This window comes from Hippopotamus amphibius, chromosome 2 (genome assembly GCF_030028045.1).
Source record: "Hippopotamus amphibius kiboko isolate mHipAmp2 chromosome 2, mHipAmp2.hap2, whole genome shotgun sequence".
NCBI classification, from domain to species: domain Eukaryota; kingdom Metazoa; phylum Chordata; class Mammalia; order Artiodactyla; family Hippopotamidae; genus Hippopotamus; species Hippopotamus amphibius.
In genome coordinates this window covers 179,122,601-179,144,849 of record NC_080187.1, presented here as the reverse complement: position 1 = coordinate 179,144,849, position 22,249 = coordinate 179,122,601, and the positions used below count along the sequence as shown (strand labels likewise).

The 22,249-nt window shown below is 36.8% G+C and overlaps 1 long non-coding RNA gene across 1 annotated transcript in view; it reads right to left on the bottom strand.

The window, feature by feature from the left end:
• Nucleotides 1-253: 253 nt before the first annotated feature.
• LOC130845018 (uncharacterized) overlaps nt 254-22,249 on the bottom strand; it is a 114,594-nt gene continuing 92,598 nt past the window's right edge. The window contains exons 3-4 of the long non-coding RNA XR_009051306.1: nt 3,061-3,126; nt 254-321 (exon numbers count right to left, since the gene is read on the bottom strand). This is a non-coding gene — a long non-coding RNA (uncharacterized LOC130845018). The remainder of the gene's footprint in view (nt 322-3,060; nt 3,127-22,249) is intronic.

Below are 22,249 nucleotides of genomic sequence, written 5' to 3'. Positions count from 1 at the left end.
CTTGGAACTACTTTTGGCACGTTAGCCTCTGTACATTTGTGTTAACAGTAACCTGACATTTAAAATACCCAGTGAGTTGAATACTGAAAAGTTAAGTTAGCCCTTCCCACCATGATAGACAGATGTTTAATATATACTTGCAGAATGACCATCATAAAACCACAAGTTCCTCTTGTCAGGTTCTAATTAATCACTATCATAAGAAAGAAGTAAAAGAAGGAAGGTCAGCTGATATAAGCAGTTTTAGAACATACCTGCAACTATACTCAGGACACTGCTTGCTTCACTGCAACCGTTGTGGAGACTCTGACTTTTTTGAGTCTGTTGCAAAAGCAGAGGCAATATATTAAGATATTCTATGTCAATTGTTTTGCAAATAAGACCTTTCTGTTTTTTTCTCTAACTTGAATAAGAAATAATGTTGACCCCACTTTTTTTAAACAACTGCAGAGGGGAAAAAAATGAAACTACTGCTTGAAAACTTATGCCACAAAATTTGGGTCACACATTAGTGAGGTGTGGGATACAATAGCTAATCACTTCATTGTTCCTGTCAAGGGAACTGTGAGTGTGTCTTGCCAAAAAAAAAAAAAAAGCCAAAAGCTAAGTAAGTCAGCATACCTGAGAGTAACAATTTCCCTACCATCACCACCTTAGAAATGTCTGTTGAAGAGAACATATTTAAACATAAAAGAGGACCAAAATTTCCTTCATGGAGTTCTTTGCTTCATAGATGACCTTCCTAGATCAAGAAACTAACCTGATGAGGGAAATAGTTTATACTCTTTAAAGTGTGCTAACAATTACTACTGAACAACACCAATTCAAATACTGAAAGAAGGATCTTGGGGTTATTTGTGCATTCCGTCAATAAATATTTGTGTACAACTTTATCTCTGCATGATATAATTATGTCTCAGTATCAACTATCAGAATCTTACTCAGCTTGATCCTGCTATAAGAAGGAAGTAAAATGACTCCTTGAAGATCCTCAGATCTAAACCACTAATTGTCTCAGACCTAAACCCACTAGGTAGCATACTCTCTGTGGCCTCTTTTGCTTGGTCCCCTCAGTACTCAAGCTACCTAGAGGATGTCCAGTGCAGAAGCAGAAAAGGAGGAAAAAAGTGATCCTTAACCAGAGGCTCAGAGCACTGGACATAAAGTCAAGTTGAATGTTTCAAAAGACAGTGCCTTTCTGTGTCCTTGGCTTGTTGTGAAGTGCCTAACTTTAAAAATATGAAGATCTTCTCCCTTCATCTTGATACTGTAATACTTCTATCATTTTTATCACTTTCTCCCACATGGATAAAGATCTAGTCATACACTAAAGGGAAGAAGTGTTTTCTTTCTGAAGAGACATTTGTTTTCTATGTGTCAAGGACAACTGCACTCAGAAGGCATAAATTAGATTTAAGAGGCTGAATTTATATAAGACTAAATTGTGATATTTTATTTCCCTCAAGTTTGGCCTGAAAACCATGCCACTTTGTTCTGAAGGTGTATTTTTAGTTTTGTAGATATTAGATTTATAGGACTTTTGTGAATGACAGGTAATATTGTTACATTTACATAAATTTTAATCATTTAGTAATGTGCTAATAACCAGTTGCATTTAGTGAATGAATTTAAAAAAAAAACTCAACTTTCTTAAATCTACTGTGTTAATGTTTACATTTTTTCATCAGAGTGATTGTGCTACAATAACCTGGAAATAAATATCCCCTAACTAATTTTGCCCATGTCGGTCTTCCTTTCAACAATAGTTCCTAATCAACATGATCAAATATGTTCAGAAAGCAAAAATTAACGAAAATTTCATTCACTATGCTCAACAAGTACTAAATGCTTTTTAAATTTTTTTTGGCCAAAGATTATAATTTTTTGTAAGGCATTAAAAAGGTGTAGCACCAGAGACATAAATATAAGAGAAATAAGTCACTTTCAATAGTTTAGTTTAAAAACAGTTAACTCTGGATCATTTCTCAAAGTCAGTCTTCTAGGTCAGGGAAATGGAAAGTAATTTAGAGAAGCATAATACCTTTCATTAAATATTTCAAATCCAGGACCCCTATCTATATTATAAGCAAATAGAGAAAGAATTATTTAACAGCAGTTCAGAAACTTCCCATCTATGAACAACCAACTTGCAAACATCAACTCATGAGTAAAGGGATGTACCCTTTCCTTTCCCCACTGCAACAAAGCTAATAAGTCTAGCTAGCATCTCTTCTCTATCCTTCCATTCTTTATCTCCAAGAAGACTTGTGCACAAACCACACACAGCAGGTTAGCAGGCTTTTCCGAGATGGAGAGGGACTCAGAGCCCTTCCATTTATTGAGGCTCCTGGTATGTTAAAAATTTTAAATGTGTTAAAATGAGGTTACAAAATTTGTAGCATATTTTAAAAGTTCAATCCTGAAAATGAGTCTCAATGACAGTGTGGATAACCTCATTAGGAGACAACATCAAGAGTCTGAATTTGAGGCCCTCATGAAGATGAGAACAGACCAAATGGCTCTCCAAACTCTCTCTATAATTAGCCCTGCTATTTACTCCCAGCTTTCATTCCCTTGCAGTTTTCTAGCAGGTTTCCCTGCCACCAGTATTTCACACCTCCAATCTATCCTCCATAATGCTGCCAGAGTGATCTTTCTAAAATGCCCATTTGATCACATTAGTCCCCTGTTTAAATCCCTCCTCAGATTTCCAGTCGTCTGTAGGATAAGGCAGGCTGCTTCCCATGGGGACCACAGCCCCGCCTGGCTGACCGCTCCATGTCCGTCCTGGCACATTCCTCCTCTCTCACACAGCCTCTGTACGCCGCACACTTCCATTTGCTCACCCTGTTCCTGGAGCTTGGATTGTTCTCGCTCTCTCCTTCTGCCTGTAAAGTACCTGCTCCTCCTTCAGGATTCACCAGAAGCTTTTGAGGACCCCTTCGGGAGGCTCTGGCCACCTTTCTTTTTCTTTTTTTTTTTTCCCCCCATGTAGCCTCGTTACTTTTTCACAGTCTTTACCACAACTGTTGCATTTAGCTGGTTATAAGTTTGACTCACCTTACTATGCTTGAAGTTTCTTCAGGGCAGGGACTGTGTTTCATCAATTTTTTTTATCTTCAGTATCTAGAGGACAGACAGTACTAGATTAATTTATATTACAATATTTTCATCTCTGTTCAGTTTAATTTTTCTTCACGTTTGTTTCTTTTCCTCTTTTCACTATTCTATTTTTGAATTTTAAAAAGTACTTTCATCTTAGCTGATAAAAGTTAAAATAGTGTTATATAAAGACTTTTATAATGGAGAAGCAGAATTATGTTTTGAAGGGAAATTCCATGTAATTTTAAAAAAGCCATCAGCTTCTAAATTTCTCAAGAATATAAGCCTCTCCATGACAATTTCCATACATCTTTTCTCATACTTAAATCTGCTTCTCTTCAAGCACTGAGAGACAAGAAAATTTTAAGGTTTTATTCAATTTTATTATTTCTATCTTTGGTTTTATTGCTGCAGTATTTTTTTCTGCTACTTGTTCATTTCAAATGTATAATGTTTCTGCTACATTGTAGATTAAGTGACTTTCATGGGCTGGCCTGCCAACCCCCGTACCATCCATAATAGCTTTTTCTGTGGGGAAATATATTTTAAGTTGCAAACAATATGCCTCAAAATTCTTTTGGAATTCAGCATATTTGTAGGTTGTGGATTCTCCACTAAGATTCTCCAGTGAGATCAGAAAACTTGACATGTATTAATTCATTATTTATTCAGAAAGTATTTATTTATTAACAACATTTGTCAGGATGAACTTCAGGTCCCTGAAGTGAGATGAATTAGGTCCCTGCTTTCAAGGGGTTTGCAATCTACACATAAATTTTCCAAAAAGTCGGCCTGCATCTCCAATGTTTATTGCCGCTCGTGCAAACACATAAATTCTGTTTATGATCTTAATGACACAGAAAATAGCTATTATGAGAATTATAACAACTTAACTTTCATCCTTCTGGGAAACACTTCATAGCTATAAGAAATATTTTGTCATGTTTGTTTCCTTAAATCCTCATTTGAGATCATAATCATCTAAGAATGTTTTTTTGTTTTGTTTTGTTTTTGTTTTCTGGCTGTGCCACGCAGCATGTGAGATCTTAGTTCCCTGACCAGGATTGAACTGTGCCCCCTGCAGTGGAAGTGTGGAGTCTTAATCACTGGACCTCCAGGGAAGTCCCAAATGTTTTCCTTCTTAATGAGCTTCCCTCTATCTCAAAGAAATTTGTGGTATTTTTTTTTAATTTCATAATATCTACATTGATCCTTGAATATTCTTCTGGAAGGATTCCTCAAACTATATATTTATTTTTGTAGCCCTCTTTTTCTTTGGTTTAGATGGATGGATCCATCCAGTATTTAAGGCTCTCATTTATTGCCTTCTACCAAGAGACAAGAGATAATAGGTCTGGAGATGTAAGGTCTTTAACAATGTACAATCCTAAGCATTTAATATGTGAATTAGTGGTCTTAAATGGTTATCCTTTACTCAGATGAGAATTATTCTTGGCAATTAATGGATGTATCTGTAAAATGAAATTTGTTCATTAATGATAGAAAGGCTTCTAAGGATCTTTTAACATGAGATAAATAAAGCAGTAGACCAACAGAAGATAGGTACACTTCATAATAATCACTCTGAAAGAGCTATTTCAAGTAATAATTACCTACTCAGGAATGGTGGGGAATTTCTAATGGCTATAACTATAAGAATCACTTACCATGTGGCAAGAAAAACCTGGTATTTCTCCAAGCTTAAAATGGAAACATTTTTCTAATGGGAAAATAATGTCTTAACTCACTCTCTTAAAATTTTTTAAATAAATTAATAAAATGCAATGTTTTCATCTCTACAGTTTTAGTGATTATTTTCCTAAGGATAATATTTTTTTTTAATTTATCCTCCCAAGAATTAAAAGCTGGCAAAACAGTATATTCTTTTTATGTTTCCATGGAAGCCTTCCTTCTATCAGACATAGCTTACCTTTCCTGATAAAATACTTCTTTAACCTTTTCAACTTTTGGTGGTCTTTTTCCCTAAATCTCCAGTTTAAATCAGTTTATATTTTGTGGCTTGTCTAATTGAGGAGACCGCCTTCTCTGAAACAGGTCACGCTACCCAGAAAAAAAAAAAAGAATACAGTTTTTTGGTGCTAGTCTGAGAGGAACAAAGAGGTCAGCTCCTAGTATTTAGAGTTGAGTAAAGAAAAGGAAATTGGGGCTTCCCTGGTGGTGCAGTGGTTAAGAATCCACCTACCCAGTGGTTAAGAATCCGCCTGCCAACACAGGGGACACAGGTTTGAGCCCTGGTCTAGGGAGATCCCACATGCCACGAAGCAACTAAGCCCATGTGCCACAACTACTAAGCCTGTGCTCTAGAGCCCGCGCGCCACAACTGTTGAGCCCATGTGCCACAACTACTGAAGCCCGTGCACCTAGAGCCTGTGCTCTGCAACAAAAGAAGCTGCCACAATGAGACACCCACACACTGCAACGAAGAGTAGCCCCCTCTCACCGCAACTAGAGAAAGCCTGCAAGCAGCAACGAAGACCCAATGCAGCCAATAAATAAATAAATATTAAAATATTAAGAAAAAAAGAATCCGCCTGCCAATGCAGGGGACACGGGTTCAATCCCTGTGCTGGGAAGATCCCACATGCCACAGAGCGACTGAGCCTGTGCACCACAACTACTGAGCCCAGGCACTGCAACTACTGAAGCCCAAGCGCCTAGAGCCTGTGCTCCGCAACAAGAGAAGCCACTGAAATGAAACCCGCGCACTGCAATGAAGAGTAGCCTCTACTCACCACAACTAGAGAAAGCCCGTGTGCAGCAACGAAGACCCAACGCAGCCAAAAATTAATAATTTTTTTGAAAAAAGGAAATTGGCACCATCTTTCTTGCCAGTCTTTTCATTTGTTGCTTATTCATTCAGGTAGCGTTTACTGAGTATCTACTCTAGACAGGCACTACTAGCTCAGGGAACTGATGAGAAGCCAGGGAATGTCAACACACAGCGAAAATTACTGTACAATACAGGACAAAACACCAGAAGTGTATGTGTGGCACTCCAACTTAGGGAAAGAGCACTACACCTGCACAACACTGTTATAATTAAACAGTTTTTTTCCACTTAGTAGATTCTACTCTTCCTAAGATTTCATGGCTTCTCTTATAAGGGAACTTCTTAATTACACAAGTGTGTCAAAAGATAGAACTAATTTCAGAAATTCCTTGGAAACCTTCTAAAAATAACCCCCATATAGTTTTCAGAGCATCTATAGACCTACTTTCTACTGTTACCCTATTATTATTTTTATTGAAAAAATGTATAGATCCTCAGCAATCATAGACTGAATGGTAATGATTTTTACTGTTCTCAGATAACCTGTTATAAGAAATCCACTGAATTTCAAGCATGTACATATGCTTAAGGCATCCATTGAATGAATCTAGCAACACCCCCTAGAACTTATACCACTAACTCAATCAGACTTGTTTGAAACCAGGTTTCTCAGTATGGGTGCCATGGAACCTGAAAGATATTACTCATAAGAAGAGTTCATCTACTTCATGAGTCAATCAGAAACCTGAATTCAGTCCTGCCCTTTGTGCTGTACTTCCTCCTTTTGCACTACCTCTAGCCCTTTAATTTCTGGTCAGGAAGACCTTCTAACCTGTTCTTAGTGATGTGGTTCCTCCTTGCCTGTCCTGCAATAGACTCAGCTTTGGTATTTTTCAGCTCTGATGACATCATATGTTGATTTTGACATGTCAAAGATCTATAATGTGATTTTTCTAATTTAAAAATTATATAACATGAGACAGTGTTCTTAGAACTTTGCAAATATGAACCCACTTAAGTAGTGATTTGTAGTTTTTCTGAATCAGGGACTGGAATCACAGATATATTTAAGATACATCACTTAACCAGTGAATGGACCCACCTGATTGTCCAGTATTCATATCTCACCATCTAGCACCTCACTACTGTGCAACTTTGTTTTTTACTTGTTTTCAACAGTAACTGTCATGAAGATTTACAAAGAAAATGACTCAAAAAAGAAGGCCAACTGCTAAGGCTGTTGACAGAAATAAAAAGGAAGCAAAGTAATTTGGGGAAATAATGTTTCTGGATCAGATGTGTAACACTAAAGAATTCACAAAACGTCCTACACAGAACAAAAGAAAACCATTTTAGGGAGAAACCATTTCATCTCACAACCAATGCAATAGTTGCACACCATGGGGAAGAAAGGTCAATGAAAGTTGAATTTGTTTCCATGGTGTTAGGAGCCTAACTACCAGAAAGAACAATCAATGCAAAAGTAACTAGGGAGAGAGCCAGAGAAGTCAGAATAAAGTCAGAATAAATATTCCATAATACATAAAATTGGGGGTTCACAAAGGTCTCCAAATATCTCTGTAAATGTCAGGGGTCTACCACACTGTTTAAGATGCTTGAACGTGTCATAATTTTTGTTATTCAATGTGAATTTTTAAATTTTTATTTTACATTGGAGTATAGTTGATTAACAATGTTGTCTTAGTTTCCAGTGTACAGCAAAGTGACTCAGCCATACATGTACACGTATCTATTCTTTTTCAAATTCTTTTCCCCTTTAGGTTATTACAGAGTATTGAGCAGAGTTCCCTGTGCTATAGAGTAGGTCTTTGTTGGTTATCTATTTTAAATATAGTAGTCTATATGTCAATCCTGAACTCCCAATTTATCCCTCCCCCACACCTTTCCCCTTTGGTAACCTAAGTTTGTTTTTGAAATCTGTGAGTCTGTTTCCATTTTTTAAGTAAGTTTATCTGTATCATTATTTAAGATTCTGCATATAGGTGATATCATATGATATTTGTCTTTCTCTTACTTCACTCAGTGTGACAATCACTAGGTCCATCCATGTTGCTGCAAATGGCATGATTTCATTCTTATTAGTGGCTGAGTAATATTCCACTGTATAGACATACCTCATCTTCTTTATCCATTCATCTGCCTATAGACATTTAGGTTGCTTACATCTCTTGGCTATTGTAAACAGTGCTTCAATGAACATTGGTATGCATGTATCCTTCAAACATGGTTTTCTTCAGATATATGCACAGGAGTGGGATTGCCGGATCATATGGTAGCTCTATTTTTAGTTTTTTAAGGAACCTGCATACTGTTCTCCATAATGGCTGTACCAATTTACATTCACACCAACAGTGTAGGAGGGTTCCCTTTTCTCCACACTCTCCAGCATTTATTGTTTGTAGACGTTTTGGGAAAGGCCATTCTGACTGGTATGATATCTAATTTTAGTTTCCATCTGCATTTCTCTAATAATTAGCAATGTTGAGCATCTTTTTGTGTGCCTCTTCTGCATGTCTTCTTTGGAGAAATGTCTATTTAGATCTTCCACCCATTTTTGATTGGGTTTGTTTTTGTTTTTGTTTTGATATTGAGCTGCATGAGCTGTTTGTAAATTTTGGAGATTAACCCCTATCAGTCGCATCATTTGCAAATATTTTCTCCCATTCTGTGGGTTGTCTTTTCATTTTGTTTATGGTTCCTTTGCTGTTCAAAAGCTTTTGAGTTTAATTAGGTCCCATTTGCTTATTTGTGTTTTTATTTCCATTACTCTAGGAAACAACAAAAAAGATATTGCTGCAATTTATGTCAAAGTGTTCTGCCTATGTTTTCCTCTAAGAGTTTATAGTATCTGGTCTTACATTTAGGTTTTTAATCCATTTTGAGTTTATTTTTCTATATGGTGTTAGAGAATGTTCTAGTTTCATTCTTTTTCATGTAGCTGTTCAGTTTCCCCAGCACCACTGATTGAAGAGACTGTCTTTTCTCCACTGTATATTCTTGCCTCCTCTGCTATGAATTCATTGATCATAGGTGCATGGGTTTATTTCTGGTCTTTCTATCCTGTTTCATTGATCTATAAATCTGTCTTTGTGCCAGTATCATACTATTTTGATGACTGTAGCTTTGTAGTATAGTCTGAAGTCAAGGAGACTGATTCCTCTGGCTCTTTTTTTTTTTTTCTCAGGATTGCTTTGGCTATCTGGGGTATTTTGTGTTTCCATACAAATTTGAAAAATTTTTGTTCTAGTTCTGTGAAAAATGCCATTGGTAATTTGATAGGAAGTCCACTTAATCTGTAGATTGCCTTGGGTAGTACGGTCATTTTGGCAATACTGAGTCTAACAATTGAAGAACGTGGTATATCTTTCCATCTGTGTCATCTTCGATTTCTTTCATCAGCATCTTATAGTTTTCAGAGTATGGGTCTTTTGCCTCCTTAGGTAGGTTTCTTCCTAAGTATTTTATTCTTTTGAATGCAGTGGCAAATGGAATTGTTTCTTTAACTTCTCTTTCTCATCTTTCATTGTTAGTGAATATTTTTTCTTCCTTTTTATTTTGGTAAAATAAAATTTACCATTTTACCATTTTTCAGTATACATTTCAGTGGCATTAAGGGCATTCCTATTGTTGGGCAATCATCACCACTATCCATCCTCAAAACTTTTTCATCATCCCAAACTGAAATTCTGATTTCATCAAACAATAATTCCCCATTCCTCTCTCTCTCCAGCCCCCGGATAACCACTACTCTACCTTCTGTCTCTCTGAATTTAACCATTCTAGGTACCTCTTATAAGTGAAATTATACAATTTCTCTCCTTTTGTGTGTGGCTTATTTCACTTAGCATAGTATCTTCAAGGTTCATCCATACTGTAGTATATATCAGAATTTCATTCCTTTTAAAGGCTAAATAATATTTCATTGTACGTATATACCACATTCTGTTTATCTGTTCATCCGTTGACGAATATTTGAGTTGTTTTCATCCTGGGTTATTACACATAATGCTGCTATCAACATTAGTGTACAAATAGTTGTTTGAGTCTCTTCTTTCCATTCTTTAGTGTATGTACCTAGAAGCAGAGTTGCTGGATCAATGGTAATTGTATGTTTAATTTTTTGAACCTCCATAGTTCAAGAGAAATATTTTAATAGAACTAATGCAGTTAGTATAATGGTAGCAAAGCTTAAATTTAAATAATAATTATCCCTACTAATGACTTTAGTAAACTAATTAAAGCAAAAATCACATTCACCCTTTAATAGCCCTTATTTGCTGGTGCAAACACCTTGCACACATTCCGTTGTTTCTAAACCAGGATGTCTATAGCCATATGTGTTCTCTCTCTCTCTCTCTCTAGAAGCTGTCCATTGATTTTTCTTGGTAATTCATGGCCTCTGATTCTTAATTATTAACGCTATTTTGATGGCAGAAACCTAAAAGCTGAAGAATAACCTACTGTGAAACTTGCTCATCAGAATTTAGGTTCACATTTTCTTTTGCCTGTAGTTTTTACTTATTTCCTCATACAAGTCAGGAACAAATGACGGTTATGATCATGGTCTGTTAACTTTTGATAGTTTATTTTGCAATGTTTTCTGTCCACATTTGTAAGGAAATAACTTACTTAAATGGTTGGATCTTTTTTCCTCCTTTCATTATATCACTGTCAATTATATTTTCAGTTGGTTTCCTGAGTGCTTTAATGTAACAAACCCATCATAAAGGTTTTCAGAATCCTTTCCGCTCAAAAGCCTAGCTCAAATATCCAGTATTCACTAAGGTTAATATATTTGTGAAAAATAGTTTTTGACCTCAAAGTTTATGTAGGAATCAAATGTCAGACAAGCTGTTTTGTGTCTCTCATTAACAGCAAAACTGTGGTTTGTTTTAATACAATAATGTCAGTGATGAAATATGCAGGAAAAGCAAAGAATTAAAATAAAATTTAGTAAAATTTTTTCCCTAACCTATTTTATTTATGCATTACACTGCGGCCCAATAACGAACCAGATTTCTATAATAATATTTACTTTGCCCTGAAAATATGTGTAGCATTACATGTTGTGATAGTATAATCAAATTAGAAGTCATATTCTGGGGCTGTGATAGTATATTGCTTCAAATTTGAAATCTGCTTAACTTTCTTTGCTTCAGAGCCTTAAATCAACTCAGATCTATAAGTGTGTCGCTTCATTTATTCTGAACCAAATATAATTTCCTTTTTAGGAAGGGAGTGTTTTTAAAAGGCTCATTAATAAAATCCTAATGGGGTATCTTGGACTTAGGAGAATACTCATGTCATTTTTATGAGTTAAGTACAAAAAGTTATAAAATATACAGAGAAGATTTCCTATCAAATACACAATAGCAAAATGTTCCTGACAAAGTCAGAACATTCTAAAATAGCTGAAAACTTTTCTAATGCCTTTGAAAAACACCAAAGCAATTATGCTGATACCTTATGAACCAAAAGTCTTATTTTCTCATTATGACTTGAGTTCAGCTGACACACCTTTAGAAAGAGAAAATGGCTCTCTTCACTGGATTTGTAGCCCAGATGGCCTTATGACTTTAACTTTGATGATATAAATGCTCTATTTCTAGAACCATGTAAATACACAAATAAAATACATGCCAATTTATAAAATAAAAGGGCTAGCTGAAGAAATGCAAATATAAGAACATTAATAGGGATCCAAGGCTGATATATATATAGGGATAAATAATCATTGTCATAAGAGTAGAACTTGAACCCAACAACAATTAAATTTTACCTAAGGCTATTAGCTGACATCAAATGGAGGATCAGTGATAACAGGAAACATAAGAAAGGTATAGAAATTTTGGAGGCTGTTAAAACTGTCAAAGGTCAAAATACTTTTTTTTTTGCCAGATCTTTATTGGAGTATAATTGCTTTACACCGTTGTGCTAGTTTATGCCACTGTACAGCAAAGTGAATCAGCTGTATTTATACATATATCCCCATATCCCCTCTCTCTTGAGCCTCCCTCCCACCCTCCCTATCCCACCCTTCTAGGTCATCACCAATCATCTAGTTGATCTCCCGTGTTATGCAGTTGCTTCCCACTAGCCATCTATTTTATTTATTTATTTTAATTAATTTATTTATTTATTTTATTGGCTGTGTTGGGTCTTTTTTGCTGTGCGTGGGCTTTTTAGTTGCAGTGAGTGGGGGCTACTCTTCGCTGTGGTGCACAGGCTCCTCATTGCCGTGGCTTCTCTTATTGTGGAACATGGGCTCTAGGCATGTGGGCTTCAATTGTTGCTGCACATGGGCTCAATAGTTGTGGCTCATGGGCTCTAAAGCTCGGGCTCAATAGTTGTGCACGGGCTTAGTTGCTCCGCGGCATGTGGGATCTTCCTGGAGCAGGGATTGAACCCGTGTCCCCTGCATTGGCAGGCAGATTCTTAACCACTGCGCCACCTAGGAAGCCCATAGCCATCTATTTTACATTTAGTAGTGTATATATGTCAATGCTACTCTCTCACTTTGCCCCAGCTTCTCCTTCCCCCTCACCGTGTCCTCAAGTCTGTTCTCTACATCTGCGTCTTTATTCTTCCTCTGACACTGAGTTCAACAGTACCATTTTTTTTTTTTTTAGATTCCATATATATGTGTTAGCATACAGTATTTGTTTTTCTCTTTCTGGCTTACTTCACTCTGCATGACAGACTCTAGGTCCATGCACCTCACTACAAACAACTCATTTTCATTCCTTTTTATGGCTTAGTAATATTCCATTGTGTATATGTGCCACATCTTCTTTACCCATCCATCTGCTGATGGACATTTAGGTTGTTTCCATGTCCTGGCTATTGTAAGTAGTGCTACAATGAACACTGGGGTACATGTGTCTTTTTGAATTATGGTTTTCTCAGGGTATATGCCCAGAAGTAGGATTGCTGGGTCATAATGGTAGCTCTATTTTTAGTTTTTTAAGGAACCTCCATACTGTTCTCCATAGTGGCTGTATCAATTTACATTCCCATCAACAGTGCAGGAAGGTTCCCTTTTCTCCACACCCCCTCCAGCATTTATTGTTCCTAGATTTTTTGATGATGGCCATTCTGACTAGATCAAAATGCTTTTTTAAAATTTAGCAACAAATCTATTCTCCAACTAGGCTCACACATGGCCTTATGCCCACTGCAGTTTGAAATTGGCAGCTTACAGTTTATTACTGGCATCCGAAATACTGATAGAAATAATCACAGAATCACTGATCTGCAAAGAACCTCAAGAAATTATCTGTTCTGCTCCCCAAACAGGAAGACACCTAAACCATATAAGACAAAATATCAACTGTCTAGTTTTAGAGGTCTTCAGGAGAATTGCTGCTGCAGTTCTTTCTGTTCAAAGATGATTTAACACATTTACCTGTTTTGCTTTGTGGCCCCTAAGTTCAGAACATAAACTACAATTATTTTTAATTAAACCAGCTTGAAAAGTTTTGCTTTCTGCAGTTTCTCTTTATTTGATCCTGAAAGCTGCTAAGCTGATTTTAACATTTAAAAAAAGCAAAAAACAAAACAAAACAAAAAAACCACCTTACTCCTAGGCTGTAACCCTGCATGACGAATTCCAGCCCAGAGCAACATTTTATGATCCAATGTCAAGTTCTTGAAAAGTGAAAAATGAGAGGAAAGAGAGGTTTAACTGTATCATGGATACATTTTGGACTGGATGTGAGCCACTTGAATAAGGTGTGTGTTTAATCATAAAAACTGACTGTATTTTCCTTTTCTGGTTTGAGCATGCAAAACCTGTTATTTTCACAATCAGGGCCAAATGTATTTTGTACTCTGAAATTGAACCAGAACTCAAAAGGGGGATGAAAGAGCATTACCCATGCAAGCAATAGATTTGAGGCAAGTTTTAACTGAAAAGAAAAATCCCACCACCTATTCATTTTTAAAGCGTGAGTTGCATTCAACACACAAATCCTTCATTATTCATACATGGAAGTATGTGTTTAATGATTAAGTCTCTAAGGATTTATTTGTCAGAATAATCTAAATTTCTTTTTTTAAAAAGAAACAAATGAAATGTGGTTTTTAATTCTTTAAAAGACAATTTACAAAGCATGTAAAAATATAACACAGGCTCTTAGTTTTTAAAACTATATCTACAATTTGCCTATCCATTGGTTTGTTCATCGGGATATCAGTAACATACAGACTTGATCTAATAATGGCTAATTATGCAGTTGTTTATCAGCTCATTTGAAACATTTTGAGATTCAGTCTACCTCAGCAAATTACTGTGCTTAAGGCAGTTCTATATTCTAGAAAATTATAATATCCCCAGAAGGCAAAGAATTAATAAAAATCCTCTTTTGTAAAAGATTATCATTGCAGAGCAAATGGAGCAGATCTTCTCTATTCTAGTGCATTTAATATTCTCATTTTTTCCCTGAAACTTTGATGGAGAGGCAATGAGAATATCTCTGTTTTATTAACTTATTAAGAGGCACATTTATAGAACTCATGCACTATATTGATTCCTAAAGCTGCAGCACTGCTGAGAGCCAATAATCACAGAAGAGCAGGATGATTCAATTTGTTATCCCAGAATGTTTCTGAAACTCAGTAAAGCCCAAATTTTCACCCAGTTCAGAAAGCCTGGTTATTTAACTTTGGTAAGCCTCAATTTATTCATCTGTAAAACAGAGGTACTAACAAAAGACAACCTCTCAATGCTGTGGGGAATAAATGAGACAGTGCATGCAACACATCTAATATAATACCTACATATAGTAAATAATATTATTATGGTTAGTATTATCATTATCTTTGTGGCTCAGGAATCAAAGGCATATGCACTTAATTAGCTATTACCTAATATTTGCATTTTCCAATATAAATATTTTCATATCAACTGAAAGTTTAACATGAACTTTTTGCTCCAGCACTTTTTAACCCAGAACTGCCTCAACAAGCTAACATCAAACCAGCCAAAACAGGTGGGCTACTACCATACAAGATAAATCACCTAGTCTGTAGTTTGGAATCATTCCAACTTCATAGCAGCTGGGCTTAACAACATAGTATTTTAAAAAGCAATTGATGCTGCCTCTGTAGAACTGTGCCAAAGAGTTTTGAACTTTTTCTTCATGATTCAGACTTTGTTGTAGATTTGCTACCTTCATTTCCTCCACATTGGATCATTACATCACATTTTAAGAAGGAAAAAAAATCTAAAAACTATCCAGATACTTTAGCTGGAATATACGACACAATTTGCTTCATAGAATTATTTGCACAGAATATGTACCACTTCATTTATTTTGTCAACCAGGACTACTTCTGGACTTCCTGGTAAAATTCAGTGTGCTACCTTTAGTTTACAAACATGGTTGAAGCCTACATGTATATAAATACATACATATAATTTTTTAAAACAAACTACATCTTCATTTGTATATTTGAAGAATTAAGTTAATAAGTGTTCCCTAAAAAACAAAAATTAACCCTAAAGGGAAACTGTGAACTGACAGTGACCCAATTTCCCAATTCTTGGCTTCTAGATATCTCTGCTTCTCTTGGCTCAAAAAAACAACTCATGATGCAGGGCATTTCAACCTGGTGGAAATGGACACACTGTTGAGCTTTTTCTGCCCTAATATGTGAAAAGTGGACTATCCAAACATCAGGAACAAACTACAGAAGTTAGCAGCTCTTCACTTCACTCTATATCCAGTGTTTGACTTTTTAAATTTTAAAACATGCAAGCAGTTTTTCTTAAATTTAAAAACACCCAGGAATAGCCTCTTCTTTATTATTCCTCAAATTTTCCTAGGGAAAATGGAATCCAATACAGGGGCTACATATGTAGAAGAGAAAAATGAGGCCAAACAAATTAAAAATCCATATAGGGTGCACCCAATGTTCATTGCAGCACTATTTACAACAGCCAGGACATGGCAGCAACCTAAATGTCCATGAACAGGAATGGATAAAGAAAATGTGGTGCATATACACAATGGAACATTACTCAGCCATAAAAAAGAATGAAATAATGCCACTTGCGGCAACATGCATGGACCGAGAGACTGTCATGCTGAGTGAATTAAGTCAGACAGAGAAAGACAAACATCATATATTGCTTATATGTGGAATCTAAAAAAAAAATGGTACAAATGAACTTATTCATAAAACAGAAATAGAGCCACAGATGTAGAAAACAAAAACTTATGGTTACCAGAGGGGAAAGGGAGTAGGAGTGATAAATTAGGAGACTGGGATTGCCATATACACACTACTATACATAAAATAGATAACTGATAAGAACCTACTGTATAGCACAGGGAACTCTACTCAGTACTCGGTAATGCCCTGTATGGGAAAAGAATCTAAAAAAGAGTGGATATATGTATAGGTATAACAGATTCACTTTGCTGTACACATGAAACTAACAACATTGTAAATCAACTATACCCCAATAAAGTTAAAAAAAAAAACAAGAAACTCAAAAAAAGAGTGGATGTATGTATACATATAACTGATTCACTTTGCTGTACATCTGAAACTTACACAACATTGTAAATCAACTATACTCCAATAAAAATTTAAAAAAAGAAAAAAGAAAAGAAAAAAAATCTATGTAGGGTACAGAAGCTTAACAGCTGTAAAAAGTGAAGACTTGCTAGAAGCAAAGACTCTGGAATGCATGTTTACTCTGTAGACTAATGAGACTTCAGCATTCTGGAGGAGAATGTTTTGAGCCCTTTCCATTACTAGAAACTGTTAAAATGGGTTATTGTCACTCTGCTTATTATAGAGGTGGTTTAGGAAAAAGCTAGCCTGGAGAGGACAAGGTGTCTTTCACCAAAGGTTTCCAAAATCCTAATCAAACCCATTAGCATGGGGCCATGAAAGCACCACATTTTCATCACTACCATCACAGCTGTGGTTGTGTTGTTGTTACTGTTTAATCTCTCTGTGTTCGGCCTGCTATAATCACCGTAATTCAACCTAATGTTATGTGATTAGCATCCTCAGTCGTGGTGAAAATTAAACACCACTCACATAACGTCTGTGACCTTTCGCCCCTCATGGAATGGGTCAGGGCTGCATTGGCTGAGAGACAAAATGCGGAAACTCACACGGTGCTGCCTGCTCTCGCTCAGGCTGGGGAATCAATGGAAATTTCACTTTCCCATCATATGTGTTGATCCCTCGGCAGCCATACTATGAAGTCCAATTCTTCCACTTAATTTATTCTCATCCTGTGAAGATTTCAAAAGAATTTTATAAAGTATTGCTATAGGGCCTTAATACAGAGGCAAAGTGTCATTTTTAATAGGCAAAGATTCTTCCATTTCATTCACACCATCGTCTGTAGGTTAACTGCATATTGGACATATTCAGAGGTTTGTAGAATTTGCTGTTTCTTGGTCTTACACTGATGTCAGTACAGACATGATAACTCCACTGCATGACAACAACTGGCAAGAAGGTACAAATAACTAACCATCATCTTTTTTCTAAAAGGAATACATACAAGAATAAGGATGCAGATACAGAGAATGGACTGGAGAACTCGAGGTATGGGAGGAGGCGGGGGGTGAAGGGGAAGCTGAGACGAAGCGAGAGAGTAGCACAGACATATATATACTACCAACTGTAAAATAGTCAGTGGGAAGTTGTTGTATAACAAAGGGAGTCCAACTCGAGGATGGAAGATGCCTTAGAGGACTGGGGCAGGGAGGGTGGGGGGGACTCCAGGGGGGGAGTCAAGGAAGGGAGGGAATACGGGGATATGTGTATAAAAACAGATGATTGAACCTGATGTACCCCCCCAAAAAAAAATAATAAAAAAAAACAATAATAAAATAAAAGGAATACATTTCCTTCCACGCTAGAGTCCTAAGTTTTGCGGAACACTGGTAATAGCAAATACTCGAGGAATCTATTATTCATTCACAGACCTTTCAGATCATAGCAGCAATCAGAAAATTACTTCCTGACAACTAGTATGGCAGGGTGAAAAGTGGTACATTTTTAAATACGAAAGATTAGGCATTTATAGAATGTTGCTCTTTATCACACCTATATTTTACCCAGATTGACAACATGTGGCATGACGAGTTTAATTTCTATAGCGCAGTACAAACTCTCTGCATTTTTTCTAATTACCACTTCCTACACGTCAGCTCAAACAGGAATAGACTCACTTGGTTCAGCTCAGTTTCTACAGCCTGACAGGCACTGATATCAAAATTAATTCTAAAATGAAACTTCATAAAAGAAAGTCCTATTTGACAAAAGAACTACTGGGCTTGAATCACAGTTGCATTTGCATTGTGAAGTACCATTTTTATTTTTATTGTATATAAAATAATGCCAAAGGAGAGACTGAATACCCAGAGAGAGTTCATCTGAGGCATCCTGGTAGTATCTGCCATATGCAAGTAAAGCAGAAGCCGTTTTTATGACATCTTCAGAACTTGAAGATTGAATTACAGTTTTAGTAATCATCAGTTCCCCTTCTCCAGTGTCACTTTTTGGTAATATATTGCACAGAAAAGACTTATGGTTCCAGTTTTATAAGCTTGCAATAAAAATATAACAACTGTTGTATTAAATTATTTAAGTTGTAAACCATTGTGAAAAAAGAGAAAAAGTTTTATTGACATGGAGACTGAAAAACTGATTATAATGGAGAGCAAAATGTATTGTGCTGATTATTCCCAAGTTTTTCCCTAGTTTAGCATATTGTAAATCTTCAAGACATCTTTCAAATCAAGGTCTGGGTATGTAGGGTATTTTTTTTTCATTTATTGCTTATTTAGAACTGGCAATGGTGAAAGACAAACAAAACCTATATAGTTCCAGGTACCAATTTATTTTAGCAGCGTTGTTAGCGCAAATAAAGCAAGGGAGGAAAGAAGATAATATAGAGAAACTTAAGGTTAAGTAAAAGATGCTAACAGAAAGAAACCTAAATATGAAAGGACTACACTTCTCCAGACCGATATAAACTTAAGAGATTGTCAAGTCTTTCAAGAATTTTTTTTTCTTATTTTATATTGATTTTACAGTCACTCAGTAACTGCTTCTTTCTAGCATACTATACTATTCTGCTGCTATGTACAAAAGGAACCAGGCTAAGATGTCTTCTCTTCTCCAGTGTTCTGCCATTCCTCTCATAGGTCTTCCCTTCCAGTGCTAGACTTCTTCCAGAATTTTCTGTACATAAGGTGCCTCCTTTCCCTTGCATTTCTAGGCGCCACCTAGGAATCCTGGAGCATTCTCTGGCTTGGTCAGAATGTTGGCATTCCACACTTTTTGCACTCCCACACTGCATTCTCTCTGCCACCACAATTGCTGGATATTGAAATAGCTCAAATCAACCACCTACACCCACACACACCTACCCTCCCTCTCACACACACAGACACCTCTTGGCCACCTGGAAGAAAAAAGGGATCCCCGTGACTAAATAATCAGATTTATTTCCCTAAAGGGAATTAGAATAGGGAAGCCTCATATTTCCACCTGGTAAATCAAATTATACAGAGGATGCACAATAACTATGGGGTAATGGATCCTTTAGTCTCGTCCACAGCAATAATTCTGGCACTCTGACCTGCTACTACAGATGTTTTCTCTCTCACATAGACTGAGCAACAACTGCCCGTATTCTTACATTGATGGTGATGGTAATAATCACAATGTAATTTCTGTGTGCCAGCCCCTAAATGTTAACTTATTTAATCCTCACAACATCCCTATGAAAGAAGCATTATTCTGATTCTATAGACATTTAAGTCTTGGTCAAATCACATAGCTAAAAAGTGTCAGAATCGTAATTCAAATTAAGCACACGGCATCCACATGCTTACCAACTACACTATATTAATATAGAATGACTCAACCTCTAAGTCATCATCACCAAAAGGAAAGAGTAGGAGTAAAAAGAAGTGTGGGGACTTCTCTGGTGACACAGTGGTTGAGAATCCACCTGCCAATGTAGGGGACACAGGTTCGAGCCCTGATCCAGGAGGATCCCACATGCCACAGAGCAACTAAGCCCGTGCACCACAACTACTGAGCTTGCGCTCTAGAGCCACAACTATTGAGCCCATGTACCACAACTACCAAAGCCCGGGAGCCTGGAGCCTGTGCTCCGCAACAAGAGAAGCCACCGCAAAGAGAAGCCTGTGCACTGCAATGAAGAGTAGCCCCCACTCTCTGCAACTAGAGAAAGCCTGTGCAGCAGCGAAGACCCAATGCACTCAATAAATAAATAAATAAATAAATATATTTTTAAAAGAAGAAGAAGAAGAATTGTGGAAGACCTGGTGTTCCACTCTGGTCTCTCCTATTCACTCATTCGTCATACATTTGTTGAGTACTGGTACTATGCCAGTCTATCCTCGGTCTAAGGACATAAAGATGAATAACATATGGTTACTGCCCTCATTATCCACTGAGAAGGAAAAGCAGGTAAACAGCTGTAATTCAGTTTTATGTCATAACTGAAATGTATACAAGGAGGGAGGACTGGGAAGAAAATAATGCCAAGGAATTCAATGTTTTTACTAAACTTATTGACAGCCTATCTCCAGGAGAATAGTAGATCTTCTAAGGGAGAATCCAGAATAGCTCCAACCTTAATTAAGAAGTCTTATGAAAGTAACTGTCTTCTTCCCCTTCCTTGGACTAAGAAGGAAAAACATCTAGCTAGGTCAACTCCCCTTATTTACTTGAAATCAGAGACTTTTCCTTCTTCCTTCCACACCTACAGCTCGATAAGCCAGGAGGACTCAGATAAATTTGGAACAATTTTTGTCAACAATCTGGAATTGGCTACTTCCCTGACATCTAGAATCCCTGAAGGTACATTGCTTGGTTTAATTAGAACCTCCTACAGCTTCACTTCCAATTAATTCCACAGCAATGAGATTTGAAATTATGTGGCTATAGACACATGGATAACTGGGAATTCCCTTGCCCCTGTCCAACACATGATATCTATTATTGAGACATTCTACCATGCTGACTTTATTGTAAATACATAGCCCAGGAGTAGAGAATCATGCTGTCTCCTCCACAACATCCAAAGGTTACCTTGAGCTCCCTCTGAGAATACGTCAGAAAGCACTAGGTACTTCCTATTCTTTATATTATTAAAAACCATGAACTTGAATTCACACTACAGCAGTCAGTGTAGGTATCAGTCACTATGTTTAGCTTCCTAGTTGTATAGTTTTCATAGGAGAGCCAGAAATTGAAAACACCTAAGAAAAGCAGCAATACTTCATAAGTAATCCAGGATAACTAAAATCTCTTTTCTTTTATCCTGAGTAACCAGGGTTCTTTCTCTTCTAAATAAGAATGGCTAATATCTCTATAATAAAAGTCAATTAATTTTTCAACCAAATCAGGAAAGAAACAGGATGTTTGGCCCCTAGCAACAAAATCTATGGTACTACAACTAGAAAGATCTAGAAAACAAGGTTACCTGACTCACCTTGAATAAAGAAGGCTATTAGGAGTTTCAGCCACATCGAGATCTGAAGGAAAGAGCATCTTCGGATCTTTGACCTAATGTGGTGAGATCAGGTAGCCAAAGATCAGGGCCTATGTGCTACCCAGCAGATCACTACGGATGCCCAGGTTGAGGTTAAAACACTCCTAATGACTGAGCAAGTGAAGGATGATCATCTAACCCAAGAACTGCTAGGAACAATAGTAGTTCTTCAGGGAAACCACCTGTTTGGAGGACCTGGACCTGGAGTTTTTATTTAATGAGAAAAGATAAGAACACTGTAACCTGCACTTTAGAAAAGACCTGAAAGGCAAACAAAGGAGATACACACATACAATCTCCAGAAAAGAAACATTTCTACAACGGAAAGAATATATAATAGCTTGAGGCAACCAATCAGAGATCAACTGGTTTCATCTGCAGGAAAATGTCAACAACTAGATACAGCAGGCCTTGAAGATAGCAACCATTATTTTTTACCACAGGAGATTATAAATATGAACATATCTATGAATAATAACTAGGACTGCTGATAATGAAATAATTTTTTACCTTACATATACCATCAGACAATAAGTGATAATGTCTTTGAATATAAGGGACAATTAATCTGTGTGAGGGACGTAGTTGAAAGTACTGGTTTGTTTCACACCAGCTGTCAAACAGGCCTCTCAAAACCCCTTTAAGTATTGGAAACAGCGACCTGGGGGTGAAAGGCTTTTGTAGCCCAGGAACTGATGCCTTGAGCCACCCAGATCGCAATCCCTGACGGTTCTGATTAATCCAGACTGACAAGCCAGGTTTGAATCAAT